Source organism: Thalassophryne amazonica, chromosome 10 (assembly GCF_902500255.1).
Source record: "Thalassophryne amazonica chromosome 10, fThaAma1.1, whole genome shotgun sequence".
NCBI lineage: Eukaryota > Metazoa > Chordata > Actinopteri > Batrachoidiformes > Batrachoididae > Thalassophryne > Thalassophryne amazonica.
The window spans coordinates 85,289,113-85,316,776 of NC_047112.1; the positions used below are offsets into that span (position 1 = coordinate 85,289,113).

A 27,664-nucleotide genomic window follows, 5' to 3' on the forward strand; every position below is an offset into this window, starting at 1 on the left:
CCACTTATTTGATTACTTATGTTAATGCTTTATGAGTGAGCTGATGGGTACAGGACAGTCTCAATATGAAAAAAAAATCCCTTCCTTTCACACATTCTACACTACAACCATAGTGGCTGTTCTGCCTCAATGTACCCACTAAACTACACACCCACATTAAGACTAGGCCCTGCAGGCTTTCAAATCACCTGCTGTATGGCCTGCTGTTATTTCCTAATGTCATCCTCCTGTTAAAATTTCATGATGAAACCTTGGGATGGAACCAAACTGGACTCTCTGTTGTGCTATTAAAGTAATAAGTACCCCCAAGTATGTGCTTTTTGGGGTTTAAAAATATATACTGTCACACATAATGAAAAGCTTGAGCTTGCACTTTGTCAGTCTAATTTGGTGATAACGTGGAGACGTTCAGCTGGAGCTCAGCATGTTTTCCATATTAGCTCACATACACACATGCCAATGATGGTTAGAAGCCAGAAATAATGTTAAATGATTAAACTGAATTTGATTTAACAACAGTGGTGTTTAAAAACAAAATGAGTAGAAGTCGTATTGTGCTTATCTGGTTGGCTTGTCAGATAGCTATTTATAACTGAAGAGAAAATACAGATTGGTTATCATGAAACTGTAGTTCTAAGAAATGATGTTCCTCCCCAACACACAAGCGTACATGCAGATACACACATGTTCACAATCAGACCACTGAGGACGTCTTATTATCCCTTTAAACCAGAGTAGCCGGCAAGCGGGCCAAAAGACCTATACATTGTTTTTGTGACACTCTGTAATCACTATTTCTCAAAAAGACTGCAACATGTCAACAAAACATTTCCCTTCTCTGGAGTAAAATGAACTCAAACACATGTGTTGACACTGTCATTTTGACTAAAACCCAGCACAAACACAAAATAGTCTCCTGGCTACAGTAAGCAAAAGTAATGCTTTCTTAAGTCCTGTTGATGTTGTTTGTGGAAGGGCTTTAAAGTCTTTCAGTGTTATACTGGTCCGTGGATCCTATGTCATTATGCCATTAATACAACCCCAAAACAGAAAAAGCAAATTAAAAAAAACTCTGCAGTGATTCTTTACTTTGAATTCTGTTTCACTGCAGACAGTACAAACCAAAGATATTTCATGCTTTGTGTGGTCGACTTCAATTCATTTGTTAATTTACATCCATTCTTGCATTAAAGGACTGCAACACATCCCAAAACAAAAGTTGAGATGGCATCAATTAATGGCTAATTATGAGGTAAGAAAAAATGCAAATTGATGTTATTTCAAAGAGCTGATGTCCACATGTGATTGTAATCATGATTTGATACAAAAGCAGTATGCACAATAAGCTGACTCTGAAGAGCAAAGATGGACAGAGGACAAGCAGTTTGTCAGCAACTCTATAAGAAAAAAATATTGACATAGTTAAAAACAATATTCCTCAAAGAAAGATGGCAAGGGATTTGCATATTGCTCACTCTACAGCACATAATATCATTAAATGATTCAAGGAAACTGAAGGAATTTCATTGTGTAAAGGGAAAGAGTACAAGCCTGAACTAAACATCTGTGATCTCCAATCCCTTAGATGACACTGTATCAAGAACCGTCATTCATCAATAGCTGATATAACCACATGGACAAGGGAATAATATGGGAAACTTTTGCCCAGCATTATAATATGGAGTTACACTCACAAATGCCACTTAAAACTTTACTGTGCAAAAATGATGCAGTATGTTAACCTTGCCCAGAAATAGCTTTGGTGTGCTTCTCTGGGCTTCAAAGCATCCTGGTTGGACCATCACACAGTGGAAACCTGTATTGTGTGGTCAGATGAATCAGTATGCCAGATCTTTTTGTTGTTATTGTTTTCTTGATTTTTGCAGAAGTTTTACACCGGATTCCCTTCCTGGTGCAATTTCAGAACTAAAAGAAGCAAGAGCCTAATGTGCATATGTTGACGGTGGGAGGACAGCAGAACCTCCAGAAGAATGCAGGCACGAGGATATTCAAGATACACAAAGAAAGAAACTTAAAAACACTAGCAAAAGAGTGAGTACTGTATTCTAATCTGTGGAGCCACATCTGTGGTCACTTTTCTCTGACAGCATCTGGCTTTGGAGAATGTGTGTTTCATATCTTCCCTGTCTGCATGGAGACTGTCACTATTCCAAGTCCCATAACAGGACAGCAGATCTTAGAGAACGGGTTATCTGTGCGGCGATCTGCCTCATTTTTTGTGTGGAAAAAATTAAAAGTAAGAGTAGCTTGTAGTTTGAATGCTGTATGAATGGTATTAGACACGTCATTATTTAGTTTAGTTTTTTTTTTTACAACATTAAAACAAATAAAACAACAAGTAAAAGAAATGAAATTACATTAATTAATTGATTAATTAAATTACAAGATGACTGCAAGATATCTCCAGAGACAAACACATTGCAGTGACTGTGCAATAAGTCACATAGTGTGATGTTTGCCCGCGTCACGAGATAAAAACAGAACACACATGGAGCACTGTTTGACACATTATCAGAGGATTTGATTGGCTAGACACTGTATCATGTTATGCTTACACACAACAACAAGCATGTTTTAGTCATGCTTTAAATACGCATCAAGTGACACACCCCTGCATGCAACAAACAGTGTAGGTAAAGCTAAAAATAGAATGTGGAAAATATTTTGATTTTGTCATTTATTAATTTATATAAAATATATTTTGATGCGTAACGGATACCATGTCAATGTTGCACCAAAATGGGTGTAACAAATGTGCCAAATGTGAGAATGTTTTTTTTTTTCTTTAGTTTGCACAATGATTTCAAATCTTTCTGCAGATAGTGTTATAGTTTGTATGTCCAACACATCACAATGTTAAAGGTCACATATATTAATATTATTCAGAATGCACTTTACTGTGGTTTTCTGACAATATTAGCTGGTCCTAGTCTATCTACAATCCTACTCAAAAATGAGAAAAGTCTGTCCTCTCCCACTTTTACCTGCTTCACCTTTCAGAAACTGTGTCCTGACATAGACTAAGTGGAGATTTTCCCTGCACTGTAAACCCAAACAAGTTAGCAGAACTCAAAAATATTGAGGCAATCAACTGCTCCAAACTTTTTGAGTTCATAAACTTAAAAGTCAATTGTTCCCAGAACTTAAAAGATTTGTTTATATGGTACTTGTACAAGTACCCCATGATTCCAATTAAATTAAAGTGTTCATTAATTAAAAGTAAATCCCTTCAGCTGCTCCCTTGTTTTTCCACAGCATATTCACATCTTGAGCTGGCACAAATTTTACACCGGATGCCCTCCTTGACGCAACTCTACATTACATGGAGAAATGTGGCAGGGATGGGGTTTGAACCGGGGGTCCGTCTGCATTGAAACCAAGTACGCTAACCACTTGCCCACCACTGCTGCTAAAATGTTCATTAACCCTCTGGGGTCCGAGGGCATTTTTTTGGACAGTTCACTTGCCTGGCATACGCCGAGAAAGCAACAGAGTTATCCAGTAACATTCACATGCAAACTAGTGTAGCAATCCTGATGGTTACACACTCTTTGTTTGAGCACATGAGATTGTCATCAGAGGCTCTCCGTCTGCTTTCACTTTTGCTGTGTGTAATGGTGCAGGGCGCATTGGAATAGTATGTACTCATTGGAGCACCCAGGGGGCTATTCAAACAGGCCAACTAGTAACATATCACTCCTTAAAACGTTCTTTGGCTTTTCACGTGAGGTAAATCTGCCCTACGATTGGATTTTGGTGTTGGGAAGGTGTCGTAACACGGACCCACAACAGGGGGCGCTAATGAACGGACAATGGATAAGGGAAGGAGTAACAATTTAATGTTGCACAAGAACACAACGTAAAATAAACAAAGGTACTGCCAATCACACACAAGAGGATTGCGGGCAGGCTCGAAGATAGGAGACCTCAGATGAACGAAGAGCCGGGACCCACACCGCTTCTACCACCAACGGCCTGAAGAACACTGAAGCCGCCAAGCCCCGAGTCCCCAGGTGGTCTCTGTCCTCCGTTGTCGGCCCTGGTACTGCTGGCAGAAAAAACAGAAGGTAGTGAGTGTGAATCCTCACACCCAGCAACCTTGATTATTGATTCTTGTGGAGGGAGAGCCTCCACCTCCAATCATACACACGTGCAGCTCCGAAAATCCAGTCAAGGAAATACCACCAGGAAAAAACAGCTGCAAAACAGATCAGATTATTATTTGACGTATAAGTCAGCAGAGAGATTACCTTGTATCGTAGGAGATTTCTCGGCGAGGAGGTGGAGTCGCCACCCGGCCTTTATGGTGATGGTGATGATGAGATGATGAGTGACAGCTGGTGTTGAGGATGATTGACGGCTGTCACTCCCAGTGGTTCTGGCGCCCTCTTGTGCTTGAAGCCCGCACTCCAAGCAGGGCGCCATCCGGTGGTGGTGAGCCAGCAGTACCTCCTCTTCAGCGGCCCACACAACATTTGGAAAACCATGTGACGGTGAACCAGTTCCGATTGGACACTCACATTGCACACGTCATCACACAGCTTCTATGAGGAGTAGAAAGATGGCTCATGGCTGTCTCGAAAGTCCGCGGAGTTAACTTTTCAGCAAAAAAAGTAAATTTCTATCTCATATCAATAAAAAGTTATTTATAATTTAGTAAAGCTTGGTCTTAGCCGTCATATACGACGGTGTTGGTCCCAGAGGGTTAAGTCAACGCTAATAATTTCATATATGATTACTTAATTCTTTGAGGTTTTGCTTAAGTTACGCTTTGAAGTTTTGCTTACTTAATATACAATTACTTCAAATCAATCAAAAATCTGAGTTTAATTTACTCAAAAACCAAGACCATATTACACAAACTTGAAATATTTAAGTAAGTAGAATGTTTTCTTAAAACTTTGAGTTTACACTACTTAATCCTTTTAATTCATTTAAACATTCGGGTATACAATGATAGATGACATCATCGAGGGAAATAACACCTCCTCCAGCTGGGTCTTTGTTCTGCCCACTGAGTCTTCCTCACATACAAAAGCTGAAACAGACGGTTTTATAGTTACTCTAAAATCCACAATGGGAGTGGATTTTTAGTAAAAAAAAACTTTAAAGACATGTTTTGGAACCTCTGAGATTTATGTAAACCTGTTGAAAAGGAGTGTAATATGCGAGTTGCAACCATGGGGCTTGGTTCTTTATTTTTTTCTTTCTTTCTTTGGACTAACACCTTGTGTTATTACACAGTATTTTTACAAGCACATGCACTTCGTCGTTTGTCATTTTAAAGTAAATGACTACTAAGCCTTGACTTTTGGGGATGTCACTTGGGTGGAAATTACTCCAAAAACACCTGTAGGCCATAAAGGGTTAACAGGCAGACTCCAGACACACACCAACATGCATGTGAAAGTGCATTTCTCCTTTACCCTCATGAGCCATGCCCGCAACAAAAAGCAAAGCCAGTTTGCCTGGAGACCAACCCTATTTTTCTCTCTCTCACACACACATGCACACTTAAGGAGTGAAGGATATGCAGAGGCATGCACCCCATTAAGCTCTGACAAACAGGTATGAAAAAGATTCCACTGGGAAACCACTGGAATACTGTGCCGTTACCAACATCTCTCAGCTATTAATAAACATTCTGTGTGTGTTTGTGTGTGTGTGTGTGTGAACACATGAGGGTGTGTGCATGTATTAGACAGAGGATTCATTGTGATATAGTTGTGTCCCTTAAGGCACTGGAATCTGGCACTTTGTCTTTGTTGGAAAGTCAAACCATTTACAACTCTCGACTTGTTTTGATCCTTTCAGAAAATTCCATTTCCTGCAGTCTTTTGGGGAGCGACTTCAGAGGAAAAGCCTCATTATGCTCTATGTGTGACTTGGAAGCTGGACATGAGGGTCAGTGCCAGTCTCGCCACCACAGTTTCCGTCCGTGGGACAGACTAGTGGATAAAAAGGTGGCAAAAATGATTGATCCGAGAGATATGAGCAGTTTAAACCTGGTGTGGATCACTTTGCCTCCATTGTCTTCCAACCCGGTTTTACATGTTTCCAGAGGTGTAATAGGAATTGAGCAATTGTGGTTTTTCAAACATGGGAACACACAAGCAGTTAGTTCTCTGAGGAAGGCTGGACTTGATCTGCAAGGGCAGAACTGGAAGGTCTGGATTGTATGGGCTGTACTCGTTACTGAGAAATAACATGTGAAATGAGCTGACTATTCTAAATAAATAAAGAATTATGAAAATATTGATGCATTTTTTTTTTTTTTTTTTGGTGCCATATACACAGAGAAATTAAGCTTGATGCCACCTGACTACGATAAACACTCAGAAACTTCACGCTGTGAGGAATATGAATTTTGTTGACATAATTTCAGGTTCCACCCCTAAAATGAATGGGGGAAAATGTTTTTGTTTTTTTTTACAGTGTGAAATCAGTGTGTGTGTGTGTGTGTGTGTGTGTGTGTGTGTGTGTGTGTGTGTGTGTGTGTGTGTGTGTGTTTGTACACTTTGACGGTAAATACATCAAAATCATTCAAATGTGTGTTTTGCAATGATTCAGTCACACGACTATTGCTTAGGTGGACAGATTTTCCGGAGATAATATTTTTGGGGAGGAAAGTGAGAGGTTTTTTTTTAAGGAGTCCCTCTGGGACAGAGCAGAAGTGAAGCCGACCACAGCGTGAGAATGGTCTTCAAAAAATGGATCTAACCAAGGATTTTATCCTTCCCCTTTGTGAACTCAAACAAAGCATGTTGCCTCTTGTGAAAGTGTGGAACCGGCCGTGTTTGTGGTTCATTTCATGGCATCGTGCTAAGCTAAGATGCTACATGCTAGGGGAGGTGATGGTCTAGTGGTTAAGGCGTTGGGCTTGAGACCAGAAGATACTCAGTTCAAATCCCAGCTTGACTGGAAAATCACTAAGGGCCCTTGGGCAAGGTCTTTAATCCCCTATTGCTCCCGGTGTGTAGTGAGCGCCTTGTATGGCAGCACCCTGACATCGGGGTGAATGTGAGGCATTATTGTAAAGCGCTTTAAGCATCTGATGCAGATGGAAAAGCGCTATATAAGTGCAGTCCATTTACATGCAGGAGTCTCACTGACAAACCTGCTTCTCGTACAATGACTGATCACTGTTAACAGGAGAATCCTGATGTGGATCAGCTTCCAGATGTTTTGTGTTATTGGCAAAGCTGAGCTAAATCGATGGCTAAGCTACAAGATAGAAATGATAGTCAATGTCCCACAAAACATAATCAACAGTTTGGCCAGTTGTCATTGAGCCCGGATGTATGTGTCATTCAACATCTTAATAAAAGTTAGAAAAAATAGTGGTGATCTTTGATCCTACACTACCCTTTGAACTACACATTGGAGAGGATACAAAGTCTGCTTTCTTTCATCGACATAATATTGCAAAGATTTGGTATATTCTGTAAATGACAGATGCAGAAACATTGATTAATGCCTTTGTTTGTCCCAGAATTGGCTATTGTAATGTTTTGTTCTCTGGTTCAGTGCCTTTGTATTTAGCTGAAATACTTAGACCTTATCAACTTTTGTGAAGCCCTTGAATTATTGTTGAAAGTCTACACAACAAACACGTCTTGATTGTACCATTTCAACGCGACTGTGATGGTGTAAAGAGACGAAACTGCAAAAATCCTGTCACTGTCCAAACACTTATGGACCTGGCTGTAGATGTACTTTTTGTGATAAGATGGCGTTTCATGAACAGTGGGTAGCTTGTGTCTGCAGTTTACAGAATTGTGCCCAGGGAGAGAATAGTCTGTCTGTGTCCTTCACTGGCTGACAGCAAGGCTTCTTTGTGTGTGTGTGTGTGTGTGTGTGTGTGTGTGTGTGTGTGTGTGTGTGTGTGTGTGTGTGTGTGTGTGTGTGTGTGTGTGTGTGTGTGTGTGTGTGTGTGTGTGTGTGTGTCAAACTGACAGAAACACGTCACGTGAAGCAAAATGTGAAGACGATGGAGTCTCCGAGGATAAGCAGCTCGCTCATGTTTGTCAAACTGTCACTCATCATAAAATGATGCTTTTCTGGTCCATCTCCATCCTCACGATGCAATAGACATTCACACGAAATCTAGCAATAAGACTATTTAATGTACAGCAGCCAACGCTCCTACCGCACATATTTGACACAAATTAATGCTCATTAATTTTTTTGTGATTGAGTCTTACTATAATCCACAGAGACCACCCCCCTCCCAAAAAAAAACCCAGATCCCATAAAACTTGCAATAAAAACGTCAGTCTGTGTACGATAATTCCACAAAGTTTCAGTTATCTTGGTCGCTTTGCATAAAAGTCATGTTATTTCAAATTTATGCTCCAAATGGTTTGATTTGTTGGCAAAATAGGCCTCCAGGCAAAATGTCTTGTCCTTGGTTGACCAGGACATGTTGGGGAAGACTATTGGAACGATAATAACAACAGCAAATTCTAGTTCTGTTTTTTTTTTGGGGGGGGGGGGGGGGGTCACTCTGTATATGGGGCCATATGGCCTTGATAGTTGATTAAGTCTGTTTGGAGCCTTAGCATATAAATCCTTCTGCTATATTTAACCCGCACTGGCTTCTGTTTGAGTTAAGATGTTATGACCTACAGTTTGAGGTTTCAGGTTAATCCAAGGACAAAAAGGTCATATGACCAAGACAAAGTTACCAAATGCTTTCATGTTGTGATTTCACAGTAAAAATAGTTTAATTCATTCATTCATTGTTTTTCTGATCCCACTTTGTCCTGTTTAGGGTTTGAGGTGGAACAGGTCCAATACATGCAGATGGACAAACTCACTCACACTGTCACTCACACTGTCACTCACACCTACGGTAAAATTACATGTCTTTGGAAGTGTGTATGTGTTTGCGGGGGCGGGAGATCCACAGGGAGAACATGCAAATGTCACTCAGAAAGGACCAGGCTGGATTTGATTCCGGGATCTTCTCACTGTGGCAGCAGTGCTAACTACTAAACACCATAGTTTTACCTTTAACTAATTTTTGAAATAAGGTTTAAATCTTACCCATCCCCTGAACAAACACACTGGCAACAGTGGTAAGGAAAAAAACCCTCAGTCATTTTTGATTATAGGAAGAAATGTTGAGCAGACCAGGCTCAGTGGGGTAACCATCTGCTTTTGCCATATTAACCCCTTAACGCCTAAATTTATATAGCTGGATATATAAAAAAATGTTTTGTGTGTGTTTTTGCCTTTAAGTAGATGGTAAATAATATCGAGATTATTCATTTCACTTTTGCACAAAAAAACAAATAGTAATTTTGGTATTTTGGTAATAATTTATGTTATAATGTTATAATAATAATAATGGTATGTTGCAAATTTGCGACAACAGGCATACTGGTCAATTTGGTATGTTGCATATTTGAGTCACATATTGTAGCATATATGCAACAATAGGTGTTAAGGGGTTAACAGCAACAAAATACAAATTTCTCACATATGCAGAGAAAGAAATGTTGCAGCTAAGCAACCATATACATGTAGAGTGCAGTGATCACAATGACCAATAGCTCAAAAAACACCCAAGATGTGAAGAACAGAGTTCCATTAAAAATGGATTAGAACGGGGAGTCAGTCAGGGCTTTTTTGGACCCCTTGTTGGTTCAGCACATTCCGATTCTCAAACAGCTCCAATGTAGATCCCACCTGCCCCAGTCATGGATGCATCTCAGGTGGATGGATGGATGGATCCCTCATGCATGCCACCAACCAACACCAACACTCCCCACTGATCATCCACAGTTGTATCTTTAAGCAGATTTTCAAAATAGCCATTCTAAATAGCACCAATGCATAGTACAAGCATTGGACCAAAATTTTGACTTTAGCCTTTGACCTTGAATTTTTGACCTTAAATTATCCAATTTTTCTAAAAATGAAATATCTTTGTCCTTGGCTGACCTGCAATCATTCCACTAGAGTTGTTCCCACTCGGATCAAAACTCTCTGGACAGCCCGGCATACACAGGACTGAAACCAATACCCCTGTATGCACTATACTGTATATAGGTGTAACAAACAAGCTCTCACATTGTGGTGCATTTATTCTGAGCATGCCAGTGTGCACCAGAATAAGCTACGAGAACAAACACACCTCTCAGCTGTCATGTCTTCGGGGTGTCAGGTTGTCAAGAGCAGAAGTATCTCCCTGAACTTTGACCTTGCCGCAATCCCTCAGGGTCATGAGTACTATCGATGCAAAGCACGTGCATCTGAAATTTCAGCATCCAGACAAAGGAAAGCAGAGATCAGTGTAAGGAAGGAATCTCAGGGGAGTGCATGTGTGGAGGTCAATGTGTCTGAAAAGGAGACCTGATGGAGAGCAGCTGTTTTCTCACAGGAACAAAGCATATTGTCAGGGCAAGAGTTAGAATGTGTGAGACCACATCGCATCATCACCTTTGTAGAGCTGCTCAGCTGATTTTGTTTTTGACATTTTTTGAACGAGAATCCACATTTGCCATAGTTCACCGGCTGACACGGAGGATCAGATGCATGCTGTGTCTAATCATAAGCATTTTCTTGTGCTTCACATACAGTACATGTGGCCTCACTTGATTGTGTGTGTAATTTGGCAAAGGATTTTCATGCAGGTCAGAATAGTTGGTGGGTTGGTTCATAGATGAATGCAGGCTTTGTGTAGATTTGACCTTTTTCTGTTTGTCTTCTTAGGTTGGTTGTGGCTAACGTTTGACTTCTCACACCTGTAATTAGTTATCCACTCCTGAGCAGTTTACAAGACCTGTTCATTCTCCCACTCTTCTAATTCAGTCATGCACCTCCTGTGCCGACCATGCTCAGCCTCGCCACTCGTTCCGCCTACACCTGAGGTATAATTTGGACTTTTGGGACAGATCTTGGCAGCACGATGGCTTGGTGGTTAGCACTGTTGCCTCACAGAGAGATGGTCATGGGTTCAATTCCTGAATGTGGTCTTTCTGTGTGGAGTTTGCATGTTCTCCCTGTGTTTGTGTGGGTTTCCTCCGGGTGCTCCGGTTTCCTCCCACATCCACAGACATGCGGGTTAGGTGGATTGGAATCTTTAAATTGTCCGTAGGTGTGCGAGTGGGTGTAAATGTGTTTGTTTGTCTGTTTGTCATAGACTGGCGTCCTGTCCTGGGTGTACCCCGCCTAAAGCTCTATGACTGCTGGGATAGGCTCCAGCCCACCGCGACCCTTAATTGGACTAAGCGGTTGAAGATGTGTGTGTGTGTGTGGGGGGGGGCAGATCTCTTGCTTTTGCATTTAGACTCTTTTTGTTTGGGTAAACAAAGTCACTTTTTTCACTTAGTGGGTGGTTGTCTGCATTTTGGGGTCCAATTTATTCTCTGCATAACAGGCATGTGCAATTTATGGTATATTTACAGCATATTCAGAGATGGAACACTACCAATCAAATGTTTAGACACACTTTCCCATTCACTTGAATGGAGACGTGTGTCCAAATATTTGACTGGTGGCATACATATATAATACAACTACAAGTGCCAAACTTGCATATGTGAATGGAGACATATGTGAATACTGATTGGATATTATATATATATATATATATATATATATATATATATATATATATATATATATATATATATATATATATATATATATATATATACTGAACAAAAATATAAATGCAACACATTTGTTTTTGTTCCCCTTTTTCATGAGCTGAACTCAAAGATCTAAGACATATTCTATATACACAAAAGAACAAAATTGTTGGGGAAAGTGTAGTGACACGGACCCACAACAGGGGGCGCAAATGAACGGTCAATAGATGAGCCAAAAGGTAACAATTTAATGTTGTGAATGTGCACAACGATTATACAGACAATCACAGAATCTGATAGCAGTCAATACACAAAGGTGACATGTGGGCAGGCTCGAGGATAGAAGACGTCTGTTCCAAGAAGAGCCGTAACCACACGATTTCCACCGCCACCGAACCTCGTGAATACTGGAGCCGCCAAGTCCCGAATTCCCAGGTGATCACCGTCCCCGACTGTCGGATCTGGTACTGCTGGCGAGGAGCACAAACAGTGAGATGTGGGTGTGTGCACACCCAGTAACAAAAACAGTCAGAAGGTGGAAAGTCACCTCCACCTCTAATCACACACTCGTGCAGCTCCTGTTAAATCACTTATCTGGTTGGAGTGTGAAGCGAAGCCGTCGCTGATCACACTTTGCGCCAATCCACAGATAATGAAACGCCACAGGAATACGGCTGCAAAGAAGTTCAGGTTATTACTCAATGATTTAAGTCAGCAGAGAAAAGTACCTTCACAGGTAGATGATATGTCGGCAGCAAGGTGGAGATGACGTCCGGCTTTTATGGAGTGGATTGATGAAGTGGAGATGGGTGACAGCTGTCATGAGTTGATGAGTGACAGCTGTCACCCCCGGCTGTGTCCGTGGCGGCAGCGCCCTCTCGTGCCTGAAGCCCGCACTTCAGGCAGGGCGCCCTCTGGTGGTGGGCCAGCAGTACCTCCTCTTCTGGCGGCCCACACAACAGGACCCCCCCCCCTCAACGGGCGCCTCCTGGCGCCCGACCAGGCTTGTTCGGGTGACGGTGGTAGAAGTCGGCCAGGAGGGCCGGGTCCAGGATGAAGCTCCTCTTCACCCAGGAGCATTCCTCTGGTCCATACCCCTCCCAGTCCACCAAATACTGAAACCCCCGGCCCTTACGACGGACGTCCAGGAGCCTGCGCACTGTCCATGCAGGCTCCCCGTCGATGATCCGGGCAGGAGGCGGCGCCGGTCCAGGAGTGCAGAGGGTGGAGGTGTCGTATGGCTTGACACGTGAGACATGAAAGACCGGGTGGATCCGCAGTGAAGCTGGTAGCTTCAGCTTCACTGCGGCCGGACTGAGGACTTTGAGGATCTGGAATGGTCCAATGTAACGTTCCTTCAGCTTAGGGGAATCCACTTGTAAGGGGATGTCCTTCGTTGATAGACATACCTCCTGCCCGGGCTAGTAAGCAGGGGCCGGGGAACGCCGGCGGTCTGCATGGGCCAGCAGTACCTCCTCTTCTGGCGGCCCACACAACAAAAATGCCCATTTCTCTCAAATATTGATCACAAATCTGTCCAAATCTGTTTCAGTGAGCACTTCTCCTTTGCTGAGATAATCCATCCCACCTCACAGGTGTGGCATATCAAGATGCTGATTTGAAAGCATGATTAATATCACAGGTGTGCCTCAGGCTGGCCACAACATAAGGCCATACTGAAATGTGCAGAATAAAGAAACATAGAATTTCTTTCATATTTGAGAGTGTTATGTAGGATGGTGTCCTTTACTGACTGATAAAGTTTGATCTGGCTCTGATACAGATTACAGATTTTGTGGTCATTTAAATTTAACATTGAAAACCTCACTTAATGTGTATTTTACATTAAATCTTACTCAAACGTGCCTCAATCACTCTCATATTTGAAAGTGAGGTGCAGACTCTCACTATCACCTGACAAAGTTTTTTTCTGGATCTGATCCGGATTGTGGACATATGAATTGTTGTGAAAGTGTAGGAACACGGACCCACAACAGGGGCGCAAATGAACGGACAATGAAGGAAGTCAAATAACACTTTACTGTTGTGAAAAAGCACAACCAAACACGGCGAATGTGAAATTTAACAGTCAGTCAATTACAAGGGTGACGTGTGGGCAGGCTCGAAGATAAGAGACGTCCGTCCAAAGCAGAACCGGAACCACACGATTTCCTCCGCCACCGAACCCCGGGAATACTGGAGCCGCCAAGTCCCGAACACCCAGGTGGCCACTGCCTCCGCTTGTCGGATCTGGTACTGCTGGCGAGGAACAAAAACAGTTAGATGTGGGTGCGTGTGCACCCAGCAACACGTATGGTGGGAATGCCACCTCCACCTCTCGTCGAAAAAAGAAACAGAATATCTGCTGTCCAACACACACAAGCAATAGATATTCCTGTCAGAGAATCAACACAGTCAGCTGAGATCGTTACCTCCTTGGTAGAGTGATATCTCGGCAGAGAAGTGGAGATGACGTCTTGCAGATATACCGCTGCGGATCAGTTGATTGGTAACAGCTGTCGTGGGTGACAGCTGTCACCCCGGCTGCTCCTGTGAGATGGCAGCGCCCTCTGGTGCCTGGAGCCCGCACTCCAGGCAGGGTGCCCTCTGGTGGTGGTGGGCCAGCAGTACCTCCTCTTCAGCGGCCCACACAACAGGACCCCCCCCCTCAACGGGCGCCTCCTGGCGCCTGACCAGGCTTGTCCGGGTGGCGGCGGTAGAAATCGGCCAGGAGGGCCGGGTCCAGGATGAAGCTCCTCTTCACCCAGGAGCGTTCTTCGGGGCCGTACCCCTCCCAGTCCACCAAATACTGGAAGCCCCGGCCCATCCTTCGGACATCCAAAAGCCGGCGCACAGTCCAAGCCGGCTCGCCATCGATGATCCGGGCAGGAGGTGGTGCCGGACCCGGAGTACAGAGGGGTGAAGTGTGATGTGGCTTAAGTCGGGACACATGGAAAACGGGATGGATCCGCAGTGAGGCCGGAAGCTGAAGCCTCACTGCGGCTGGACTGATGACGTTGAGGATCCTAAATGGACCGATATACCGATCCTGCAATTTAGGGGAGACCACTTGGAGGGGAATGTCCTTAGTTGACAACCACACTTCCTGCCCTGGCCGATACGTAGGGGCCGGGGTCCGCCGACGATCTGCATGGGCCTTCGTCCTCATCCGGGCCCTCAGCAAAGCAGAACGGGCGGCACGCCACACCCGACGGCACTTCCGCAGGTGGGCCTGGACCGAGGGCACACCGACCTCTCCCTCAACCACCGGAAACAAAGGAGGCTGGTACCCCAGACACACCTCAAAAGGGGAGAGGCCAGTGGCTGACGACACCTGGCTGTTATGGGCGTACTCGATCCAGGCCAAATGAGTACTCCAGGCCGCCGGGTGCGCGGCCGTCACGCAACGCAGGGCCTGTTCCACCTCCTGATTGGCCCGTTCTGCTTGCCCGTTGGTCTGGGGATGATACCCGGATGAGAGACTCACCGTGGCCCCCAGTTCCCGGCAGAAGCTCCTCCAGACTTGCGAGGAGAACTGGGGACCGCGATCGGAGACAATGTCTGTTGGAATCCCATGCAGCCGGACGACGTGGTGGACCAGGAGGTCCGCTGTGTCCTGGGCCGTCGGGAGCTTCGGGAGGGCCACGAAGTGGGCCGCCTTGGAGAATCGGTCCACTATCGTGAGGATGGTGGTGTTGCCCTGGGACGGCGGGAGGCCCGTGACAAAATCCAGGCCGATGTGGGACCAGGGGCGATGAGGCACGGGCAGCGGCTGGAGCAGTCCCGAAGCCCTGCGATGATCAGCCTTGCCCCTGGCGCAGGTGGTGCAGGCCTGGATATAATACCGGACGTCGGCCTCTAGGGACGCCCACCAGAAGCGCTGCCGGACAACTGCCACGGTTCTTCGCACCCCTGGATGACAGGAGAGCTTGGAGCCGTGACAGAAGTCCAGGATTGCAGCCCTAGCCTCTGGTGGGACGTAGAGTCTGTTCTTCGGCCCAGTTCTGGGGTCCGGGCTTCGTGCCAGGGCCTCCCGGACGGTTCTCTCTACGTCCCAGGTGAGGGTGGCCACGATAGTGGACTCCGGGATGATGGGTTCCGGTGGATCCGACAACTCCGCTTTGACTTCATCTTCATGTACCCGGGACAAGGCATCCGATCTCTGGTTTTTGGTCCCGGGACGGTAGGTGATCCGGAAGTCAAAACGGCCGAAGAACAGTGACCAGCGGGCTTGCCTGGGGTTCAGCCGCTTGGCGGTCCTGATATACTCCAGGTTCCGGTGGTCAGTGAAAACCGTGAATGGCACGGACGTTCCCTCCAACAGATGTCTCCACTCTTCAAGAGCCTCTTTCACCGCAAGGAGTTTTTGATTGCCGACGTCATAGTTCTGTTCGGCCGGGGTCAACCTGCGGGAAAAATAGGCACACGGGTGAAGGACCTTATCGGTCTTCCCGCTCTGGGAAAGCACAGCTCCTATCCCTGAGTCCGAGGCGTCCACTTCAACCACTAACTGGCGACTAGGATCGGGCTGCACCAGAACGGGTGCAGACGAAAAGCGCCGTTTCATCTCCTTGAACGCGGCATCGCACCGATCCGACCAGGTGAAGGGGACTTTTGGTGAGGTCAGGGCTGTCAGGGGGCTAACTACCTGACTGTAGCCCGTAATGAACCTCCTGTAGAAATTAGCAAAGCCGAGGAACTGTTGCAGCTTCCTACGGCTGGTGGGTTGGGGCCAGTCTCTCACCGCCGCAACCTTGGCCGGATCAGGAGCGACGGAGTTGGGGGAGATGATAAACCCCAGGAAGGACAAAGAAGTGCGGTGGAACTCGCACTTCTCGCCCTTCACAAACAGCCGGTTCTCCAACAACCGCTGCAGGACCTGACGTACATGCCGGACATGAGTCTCAGGATCCGGAGAAAAGATGAGTATATCGTCCAGATATACGAAGACGAATCGGTGCAGGAAATCCCGCAAGACATCATTAACCAATGCTTGGAACGTCGCGGGGGCGTTTGTAAGACCGAACGGCATGACCAGGTACTCAAAATGACCTAAGGGGGTGTTAAATGCCGTCTTCCACTCGTCTCCCTTCCGGATCCGAACCAGGTGATACGCATTTCTAAGATCTAGTTTAGTGAACATTTGGACTCCATGCAGTGGCGTGAATACTGAATCCAACAAGGGCAATGGGTATCGGTTACGAACCGTGATTTCGTTCAGCCCCCTGTAATCAATGTATGGACGTAGTCCGCCATCCTTTTTCCCCACAAAAAAGAAACCTGCACCCATCGGGGAGGTGGAATTCCAGATCAACCCAGCAGCTAGAGAGTCCCGGATGTAGGTCTCCATTGATTCGCGCTCAGGTCGTGAGAGGTTGTACAGCCTGCTGGACGGAAACTCAACGCCTGGAACCAAATCAATGGCACAATCGTACGGGCGGTGCGGGGGAAGGGTGAGCGCCAGATCCTTGCTGAACACGTCCACAAGGTCATGGTACTCCACCGGCACTGTCCCGAGATTGGGCGGGACTCTGACCTCCTCCTTAGCCTGGGAACCGGGAGGAACCGAGGAACCTAAACATACCCGATGGCAGGTCTCGCTCCACTGAACCACTACCCCGGACGGCCAATCGATCCGGGGATTGTGTTTTAACATCCAGGGGAACCCTAGAATCACGCGGGAGGTGGCAGGAGTCACAAAAAACTCGATCTCCTCCCGGTGGTTCCCTGACACCACCAGAGTTACTGGAGGTGTCTTATGTGTGATTAAAGGGAGTAGGGAGCCATCTAGTGCCCGTACTTGCACAGGTGAAGTAAGTGCCACCAGAGGGAGCCCTGCCTCCCTGGCCCATTTGCTGTCTAGCAAATTCCCTTCTGAGCCCGTGTCCACCAGTGCTGGGGCCTGAAGGGTTAAATCCTCATAAAGGATTGTAACCGGGAGTCGTGTGGCAATATGGGTGTGTCCCACGTGAATGTCTTGGCCCACCCCTAGCCCAGTTTCTAGGGGCGGGCGTTGGTTGTTTAACCGCTCGGGGCAGTCCCTCACTTGATGCTCTATCGAGCCACAAACAAAGCACGCTCCGCGGACCAGCCTCCTCTGTCTATCCGGTGGTTTAAATGTGGCCCTGCTCGTGTCCATAGCTTCATCAGCAGGGGGAGCTGTAACCACACGGAGCGTAGAGGCCGTGGAGCGTGGGGAGGGCGGAGCTCGGTTGGAACCGGGAGGGAGAGGGACGGCGCGTGCCCGGCCACGCCCTTCGTCTCGTTCCCGACGGCGTTCTTCTAACCGATTGTCTAATCGTATAACCAGATCAATAAGCCCGTCTAAATCCCGCGGTTCGTCCTTAGCCACCAGGAGCTCCTTCAGGACCAACGACAGTCCGTTTACGAAGGCGGCACGGAGGGCAGTGCTATTCCAGCCGGACCTCGCCGCCGCGATGCGGAAGTCGACTGCATAAGCAGCTGCGCTCCGGCGCCCCTGTCTCATTGACAGCAGCACGGCTGAAGCGGTCTCTCCTCTATTTGGGTGATCGAACACTGTTCTGAACTCCCTCACAAACCCATCATATGTCTGAAGGAGCCGTGAATTTTGCTCCCAGAGCGCTGTAGCCCAAGCGCGTGCCTTACCGCGAAGCAGATTAATCACATAAGATACCTTACTAGCATCAGTCGCGTACATGACGGGACGTTGTGCGAAGACGAGCGAACACTGCATAAGAAAGTCCGCGCATGTCTCCACACAACCCCCGTACGGCTCTGGAGGGCTTATGTATGCTTCAGGGGAAGGTGGGAGGGGTCGTTGAACGACCTGTGGAATGTCAACGTTGCGCACAGGATCGACAGGAGGGAGAGCCGCAGCAGCGCCCTGAGGGCGCGCTTCCACCTGAGCGGCGAGAGCCTCCACCGTGCGGTTAAGGAGGACGTTCTGCTCGGTCATTAGATCCAACCGAGCCGTAAAGGCGGTGAGGATTCGCTGCAACTCACCGATCATTCCTCCTGCAGACGCCTGTGCGCCCGGTTCTTCCATTGGCCGTTCAACAGCCGGTTGACGCCCCTCGGGGTCCGTCACGGTGGCCGAGATATCCTGTTGTGAAAGTGTAGGAACACGGACCCACAACAGAGGCGCAAATGAACGGACAATGAAGGAAGTCAAATAACACTTTACTGTTGTGAAAAAGCACAACCAAACACGGCGAATGTGAAATTTAACAGTCAGTCAATTACAAGGGTGACGTGTGGGCAGGCTCGAAGATAAGAGACGTCCGTCCAAAGCAGAACCGGAACCACACGATTTCCTCCGCCACCGAACCCCGGGAATACTGGAGCCGCCAAGTCCCGAACACCCAGGTGGCCACTGCCTCCGCTTGTCGGATCTGGTACTGCTGGCGAGGAACAAAAACAGTTAGATGTGGGTGCGTGTGCACCCAGCAACACGTATGGTGGGAATGCCACCTCCACCTCTCGTCGAAAAAAGAAACAGAATATCTGCTGTCCAACACACACAAGCAATAGATATTCCTGTCAGAGAATCAACACAGTCAGCTGAGATCGTTACCTCCTTGGTAGAGCGATATCTCGGCAGAGAAGTGGAGATGACGTCTTGCAGATATACCGCTGCGGATCAGATGATTGGTAACAGCTGTCGTGGGTGACAGCTGTCACCCCGGCTGCTCCTGTGAGATGGCAGCGCCCTCTGGTGCCTGGAGCCCGCACTCCAGGCAGGGTGCCCTCTGGTGGTGGTGGGCCAGCAGTACCTCCTCTTCAGCGGCCCACACAACATGAATTTAATATTGAAATGCCCATTTGGTGGACATTTTGCATTATATCTCAATCAAAACTGTCTCAGCCACTCTCATTTTTCTGGTATGGATTTACCTACACCATCAAAATGGGATGGCGGTTCCAATTTTATGCCTGTTTGTCTATCTTACAGTTATCATGTCGGAAACCAAGTGCCAGAAAGCAATGGCAAATTGTGCATAGCAGAGATAACCAATAATCTGTGGAAATTATCAGAAAAAGAATTCAGAAACCGAAAAAAATGGGGAAAAAACCTGACAACACCACAAAAAAACAAACTTTGATTCAAGTGCATGAACTAAATACATACTCCTGACATTTGATCACATCTAATTTAGTTTATAAAAAGCCACTTCTAACAGGACTTTGGCCTTGAAATTTTTTTCGAAGGTAAAAATTTGTGGAGTTGGAAACTAATGTTGGTGGAGGTTTATAACAACCTAATAACAACTAGGCGGTGCTCTAATTGTTATTACTTTTTGCCTCCTCCAGTTAGGTGTCACCAGAGCAGGTCATCTGTCTCCATCTTACCCTGTCCTCTGTATCTTCCTCTGCCACACCATCCACCTGGTGCCTCCAGCTTCAACATCCTTCTCCCTATATACCCTGGCTGCTTCGGCACATTTCCACATTGTCTCAATCTTGTCTCATGCTCTTATCTCCAAACCATTATACATGTGCTTTCCGTCTGATATCTTCACTCATAATCCTGACTGTCCTCTTATTAAATTAAATGAATTGTATTAGTGTTAACTAAACTGACTTAACCCTCTATTTAACACAGCTATAGAGTTGATTTACCACCATTTACTGTTGTGTTAATTTAAAATTGAGTGATTGTTTTGAACACATACATTACTCATCTTGGTATCCCCAAAGGGCAGCATGGTGAGTACCCCCAAACAGAAGCTCCCCTCTAGAAAGCTCCCCAAGCACCATTATCCACATATATTTGGAGTTACATCAAGACAGGCCTCAGAGCCAAAACTCATGAAAAATCAACATGGCTATTCTATGGGGACCCTGAGCAAAGTAATGGGAGACACAAGAGGAACATAGTTTTATTCTTACAATCCCCCAATTGAATGAGAAGCCCAAATTTGAAAGACTGTGTCCATTCTTCCGTTGTCTTTTTTGCAGTTAATGTTGACTTAATTTTACTTAGTTGTGCGGACTGCACTGTGGGACATTCTGAGAATTTGAAGGCATACACAAATACATAGACATTGTGCGTGCGCTTTAGAGGGGGCAACGTCTCTGATGTCTTCCCAGTAACTTCTGGTATATTTCAAGGATTTGTTCTAGCTCTTAGTCTGTCCAGTGCTTGCACAGTCTGGGTGTTGGGTAGGATTATGTCATCCAGTGACTTGGATGCCTCTTTCATTGAGGAAAGGGTCACTGACCTTGACTTTGTGGATGATGCTGTGATCTTTGTGGAATCAGTTGATGCTCCGATAGCAACACTTGAGAAGTTGAGTGTGACTTTCCTGGATCAAGACTAAGATCCAGGCTATCTCTGACTTTGAGGGACTTAGGCATTAGCAGTGTCTATGTATATCGTGAAAGTGTCAAAGTTGTTGGCAGAAACTGTCACATCTCTGGGAGCTTGGCCTGTGAGGATAAGAATAATTTGGCAACAGCTTATGGAGTCATAAGGTCGCTAGACAGGTGTTTGATGATGCTGATATCTCTGCAGGAGGTCCAAGATCCAAGTCTTTAGAGTCCTTGTTCTTCCAATTGTACTGAGTGGTTGTTATACCTGGATCCGCTTGTGACCAAAATTAATGATGTGATGTATTTAATATTAGGTCCATCTGGAAAAATTCTTGAATAAATATTCATTCATCCATCCATTAAATGAATGAATGACTGCTGTAGTCAAAGTTCTAGCAGCAGCATGTTGAACCAGCTGGAGACCTCTAATGCTGCACTGTGATAAGCCTGAGAAAATCCAATCTAGAGGAGTCAAAGGCACAAATCAGAGTCTCTGCATCAGCTATTGAGAGAATAGGATGAATCTTTGCAATATAAACATAATACACAGTGGTGAAACGTCTAGGCTAAATAGTGACTTTAAACAACAACCACATACCTTTGGTACTAGGCCTCTTCTGAGGATCCTTGGGTACCGCTGGAATGACTTTTTGTAAAAAAAAACAACAAAAAAAAACGGTTCCTTAAGGACACTAGGATGAGGAGTATCACTTGCAAATGTCAGTTATGACATTTTGGACATGCGATGCATTTCTCTGGGCATATTCCAGCATCCTGTGATCTTCTCCAGGATCTGGAGAAGACAACAGGGATCATGCCCATATTTCAACTGGCGACATCAAATAGATGGTTATTTCTGAGAGTTCAAGATGGATGAATTGTCTGCTTGGATGGCTGCCATCCAGGAACAAAGGTGGTTCCATAGTGTCGTGGATGCAGTGATATGTGGCACCAGTGCATTTTCCCAGACATCACCTGATGATTCCTTCTCCAAAATCAGTCAAATCTGGGGAAACACCATCGATTCTGGAATTTTTAGAAATTGGTACTTTATCTTATGGCAGTCTTTTTTGTCATCTGTTTTTAGAGATATCCTTAATCCGGAAATTTGCAAAGGGGATTTGCTCACTAATATTAACCAGCATGCATGAAGCAATCCTATTCTGTTCTATTTGAAACAATGAGCTGGTCAGAAGGGAGAAGGTCTGCAATATCTGACTGACCTTGTTCTGATGGTCCATTTTTGTCACAATCTGTTTCATTACCTCCCGTTCTCGTTGCACTCCCACACTACACATTGACACTCACCGATACACACATGCCTGAGTAAACGTGAACACAAAGGTCAGGAATTCCTCAGTGAGTAGTTCCTGACATTGCTGTGCCTCCCACAGCAGAGTCGATAAGCTCTGGTTCCCCTCAGTGTTCAGTGAGGCGCCGCAGCAGCAGAGGAGGGGCTTTCTCTCTCTGTTTCCCCTCAACATTTGCATGACTTTTACTGTGAGGGCTTTCCCTCAAACGCAGAAACAAATACTTAAAACAGCACCGATGAAATATGTGGTCTCAGTGAATGTTGCCACACATTCCTTCTGTGAGGAACGCAGCCGTCCTTATCTTCACATAGCAGGAAAAAACAATTATGTCATGTATTTTAGATGTACTTTTTTGGTACGCCTGACAACACTGTGTGCTATCTATTGAAATAAATATAAATGTGTATTTGTTGCATGAGTTAGATCAATCGGATTGAGGAATTGGTCAATGTTCATATTAGTTCATAGAATTGAAAAACCCAAGTCAGGTCCCGGTTAATGACAATCAAGCTGACATGGAACTTAACTTGTCGCTTGCAGAGCCAAAACCTGAAAGTGACTTTGTGGTCACTGGTTGATTCTGAATATGTACTAGTAGTTTTGCTTCATGTCGTGGTAAATTTCCTCATACCCCTGAAACAAAGTAAAGCAACCCCTGATGATAATGAGTCAATGGTTTCTGCCACTGAGCAACTTCCTGGAGCAGCTGTTAGTGATTGAAAACACAAAAAATTTGATGTTCGTGGATGCTTATCACTGTTGGAATATGCTATAAAGGGTTCCTAAATACAAACCATTGTTTTCCTGAGTTGTTTCTGTCTTCTTTTATCTGTGGTGGCTATTTTTACTAGTGTATGCCCCCTGCACCAACCCTCTTAAGAAATGTTCCAATGGTTCCCAATGTTTGAGCACAACTCTCCACAAATGCACATCAAAGTTCTCATGATGAATCTTGATTGCATCCTGTCCAGACTACTCTATGACAACACCATGACCTTATTATGATGCAGAAGACAATTCATCACAAGTGCATCAAGAATCACCATGATATAGCACAACGCCATCAAGACTCTGTTATGGTATAAACCTGTAGATGAGATTAGACAGAACTTTATTCATTCCTTGGGAAAACTCCATCAGGGAAAATGTGGTTCCAGCAGCATTGTATAGCAGCACACAGGGTGAGAAGCACACAGAGTATCAAAAGTAGAAGTAAAAAAAAAAACAATATGCAAAATGTAAACACAAATATAAATACCAGAAATACTGCTTGCTACTGGCTTACTGGCTACTACTCCTTCCCGTCCCCTGTCTTCCTGTTACTCCTCCTCCTCCTCCCCTTGACTGAGGACTGTATCGTCTTGTTGCATTTGTGATGAAGCCCTACTCATGAAATGCTTGAAATGTCAATAGTTTGACAATTCCTTCACAAATTCACCAGCTCTACTGTGGTGACCTTGAACAATCGGCCACTGAAAGCATGACAAATATGTATATATTTAAGTTATGTAGCTTCAACTGTTGGTTTGAGTACAAACGTCCAAATCAAATGCAGTGTACCTGTTGTGCAGTTGCAAGATTCACCAGCAGACAAAAGGTATTTATTCATTAATCTATGATTATTACTATTACCAAATGGCAGTGCATGGAGGCAGTGTGGTTGATTTTGTCTCTTTGCTTGTGTGACAAAATGCATAACAGCTTAAAAATTGATTTTGACAAAAATTTGTGGAGAGATGGTCCCTGTTAACTTTAAGCATCTTTGTAAAAAAAAAAAAAAAAAAAAAAAAAAAAAAAGGACCTTGTGGAATCAGTGCATCACTGCAGTGATTTTAGGCAACAAATAAAATACAGCACTCAGGGTGCTTTTGTTCAGTCTGTTAAAATTGCTGTATGAATGTGCTAAAATTATCAAACGTGCTGGTTTCTAATACTGTCACGATATTGATTGTACATTTTGATTATTGTATTTTTCATTTTATTGATACATGTTCTGTATTGTATTGACTTAGAATAATAAATGCTATTATTCCACACACTAATACAGTAGGAGGCAGCATGCACCTCTAAAGCTGCCAAGATGAAGCAGTTTATTTATTTATTATTTATGTATAAGTTTTAAGTTTATTTTCAAACTATGGCTGACAACCTGGCCAAAGCTATAAGGCGACCGCGCCTTAGTGGATTTAGTCATTCACATGTCTTGAAAATGATGCTAGCGTCACATAGCATGATGGTAACAGCTAACATTAGCATGACCAAATTACTCCTTTGTGGCCAAATTATTACAAAAATATCTGTAATGATATAACAAATATCTGTAATAATATGGCTTGTTGTGTGGTTAATTGTCCTAACGGATCATTTAAATGGGTGAAATGGAGCCTGATAATTATGAAATGGGGGTAAAATGTAACGAAATGGAGCAAAATGGAGTGAAATGTCAAACGATGCCATTGTTGGGTCAGTGGCTCAAGTTTCATCTTTGGAACATCAGATGTAAGTTGTTTTATATATGTACCGTTTTGGGAAAGGAGCGCATTTTACTATTTCCAAAATGCCACAAAAAACCCACCAAACAATAAATAAAAGTACTTAATTTATTCATATTTGTCAGTTGGAGTAAGTCTGGGTAAATCGGCACACCCCATTTTACTCCATTTTGTTACATTTTACCTCATTTTGAAATTATCAGGTTCCATTTTGCTTTATTTCATTACCCCATTTTGGAATTATCAGTCCCCATTTTGCTCCATTTCATATTTTAGTATAGCCGGTATTCCATTTATGTCTTTAATGTTCTCACCTTATGATGTGAAAGTCTGAGGGCTGTGTTCTTGTGTAAGTAAGTAAGTAAAATTTATTTATATAGCAACCTTTCCAGATAAAAATCACAAAGTGTTTCACATAAGAAGCAAGAACACAGAAATTAAAAATAACAGAAACATAAAAGTAGGTCAGTTCCAGCCTATACAACTTGATGCTTTTAGGAAATACGGCTCTGTTTCACTTTTTATTTCTGAAGAGCAAAAGTGCAATTCAGGATACAAGAAGCTTTGATTGTGAGCTTCTGGCAACTTGTTATATCCACATCATTGACAGGCTCATCCTAGATTGTGTCGACAGTTTGAATCAAATGAGCGGTGTTTCTCTGTTCCTGCTAATTCACGGTGAGGCCGAGGTTAGCTCAGCACTGTGGGCAGATTTGCTTTGTCATAATGGCGGCTTGGGACACACGATCCCGGCTACTGCTGGATTCTACTTCAGGTCAAGAACGCCATCTATTTCCAGTTGACCTACCATGACAGCTCGTTATATACCCGGGTTATGTGATTAGGGCTGCCAGAGTGGAGGAGGATGAGAGAGATGAGTGTGGGGTTTCCTGACAACTTTGCTGCCAGGCATTTGCTGCCATCACTCCATCAACATCCGTGCACCCCCACCGCCCCCATCCCCAGTCTATCTACGGTATCTGCTGTTTTCTCTTTCTGTCTGCGTGCATGCGGCTGCATTGCACTGAATGATTTAAATAATCAAATGGGACACACGGCGGATTAAGTCCCCTTGGAAGAGGAGAAGGAGATAAAAGGATAAAGGGGAGGGAAAGGGGGCTTTTCCCCTATTAGGCTTAAGAAGCCAGGGTGAAATCCACTCCCGAGGCAGGAGTACATTATTAGCAGTCAGTGAAGAAGAACAGAACGATGTCTGAAATGAAAGTGAAGGGGAGGAGCCGGCCAATCAGCAGTGCACCATGTGACCATCGGGAGATCCGTCAGCAGAGCTGATCACCTGACTGATGGGAAACGGACTCTGATGCCAGCGGACGATTCCCAGCACACACGTCTGCATCTGAAACCACACCCCCTGTCCTTAGCGTGAACAGAGTTGAAGTGATTGCTGTCAATTTTGCTTAAGGCTTACACACACACACACATACACACACACACAAAATAATCAAACATACATTTCTTAAATGTGTTAAAATTCAAAATTGAATTTTAAAATTCGATATCAAATCAAGACTTTGCATTTGAAATGTTGGTCTGGGTGTAAGTGTTTATATGTGTGATTAAAGGAGGATTCTGACTATGCAGATCTGAAACCTTTTACTCTGAAAGGGGCTGTTGAATACTGACAGTATGTATCGGGGTAATTCTCCTGCTGCTGGACTTTTGGCCCATCTGTCTCTCGCCTACTCATTCACAGTCAGCTGCGCATCACTTTCAAAGAGTCTCACAGACAGTTCAGTGCACTTTATTTCAGGACGTTATGAGAAAATTGAAGCAGTTGTCTTTCCTGGAAAATCATTATTTCTTGAAAATAAATCATTACTGAACTGAAACGTAATTCTCCGTGCAGCGTTTGTAGCCCCTCCTAAATGTGGGGGTTATGGTTTCTCTTTTGGTTTGCATATGTGTCAGAGTTAAAGACCACTGTCCTGTAGAGGGGTTGATGACTTCACTTTATTTATTTCAACTTACTCTGTAAGTTGGAATTTTACCACCATAGGGGCAAAAACAACATCAGAATTGTTCTGTTTATTTTTCTTTCCACCAACATATCAAAAAAAAAAAAAAAAAAAAAAGAAAAACTGAATTCACCAACATAAAGCACAGAGGTTTATACTGTAGGTTCACGACTCCAAAATGCAAATGTGATCTTTGACTTTGAGTTCCAAAAATTCCCTTTTGCAGCCATAACTTGTGGCCTAATTGATATTGTGTACCCAAAGGGAAAAAAAAAATCCTCTGACTACATGACCTTCACCTCTGGGGTCAAAATGAAGGTCAAATTTAGAAAACATCATCATCAGCACAGAGACAAAAGGCAGATGCTTGAATGTTTGGAACAAAACCTTATCTTTAAGACTTAATACAGTAAAAACAGAATCACCTTAAATAGTTCTTTCAATTGGTAACACCTGAAACAATTAAGTTGTTTGAACTTAAGTTAGTAAGTTAGATCAACTCTAACTTAATTCATTTCGATGTTACCAATTGAAACAATTTATTTACATTTGTTCAACTATTCTCTTTTTTTCTATGTAGGTCGTTATTAAAATAGTCTAACTTTTAGCCCACAAAGACTCCATTTTGCCCCCCCCCCCCCCCACCTTGACCTTTAATTGCTTATTTGCTGTATTTAAAGGTCAAGTGCAAAGTCAAAGGCTGAAGTCCACTTCTCACGCATCCATCATCAGGCCATGGTCTTATTTAACTCCATTCATTCCCCCCCCCCCCCCCCCCCACCTCTCCCCCCAACTGGTCACCACCTTTGACATACTTTAGTAAGTGCCAACATTTCTATGGAGCCTGTAACTTTGTTGTACACACTGTAAGATTATTGGAAGGTTTCCTGTAGGTGCCCAGTTCATTATTATGTCATAACACTGCACACTGACACTGTACGTAATCTGGATCACATTTGTGGGCAACC

At 44.5% G+C, this 27,664-nt stretch overlaps 1 long non-coding RNA gene across 1 annotated transcript; it reads left to right on the forward strand.

Annotated features, from left to right (window-relative positions):
• The first annotated feature begins 206 nt into the window (after positions 1-206).
• Positions 207-23,443, forward strand: LOC117519572. Its single transcript, XR_004563352.1, has 4 exons — positions 207-218; positions 294-299; positions 8,803-8,811; positions 23,322-23,443. It is a non-coding gene; the product is annotated as an uncharacterized LOC117519572 (long non-coding RNA).
• Positions 23,444-27,664: the final 4,221 nt, after the last annotated feature.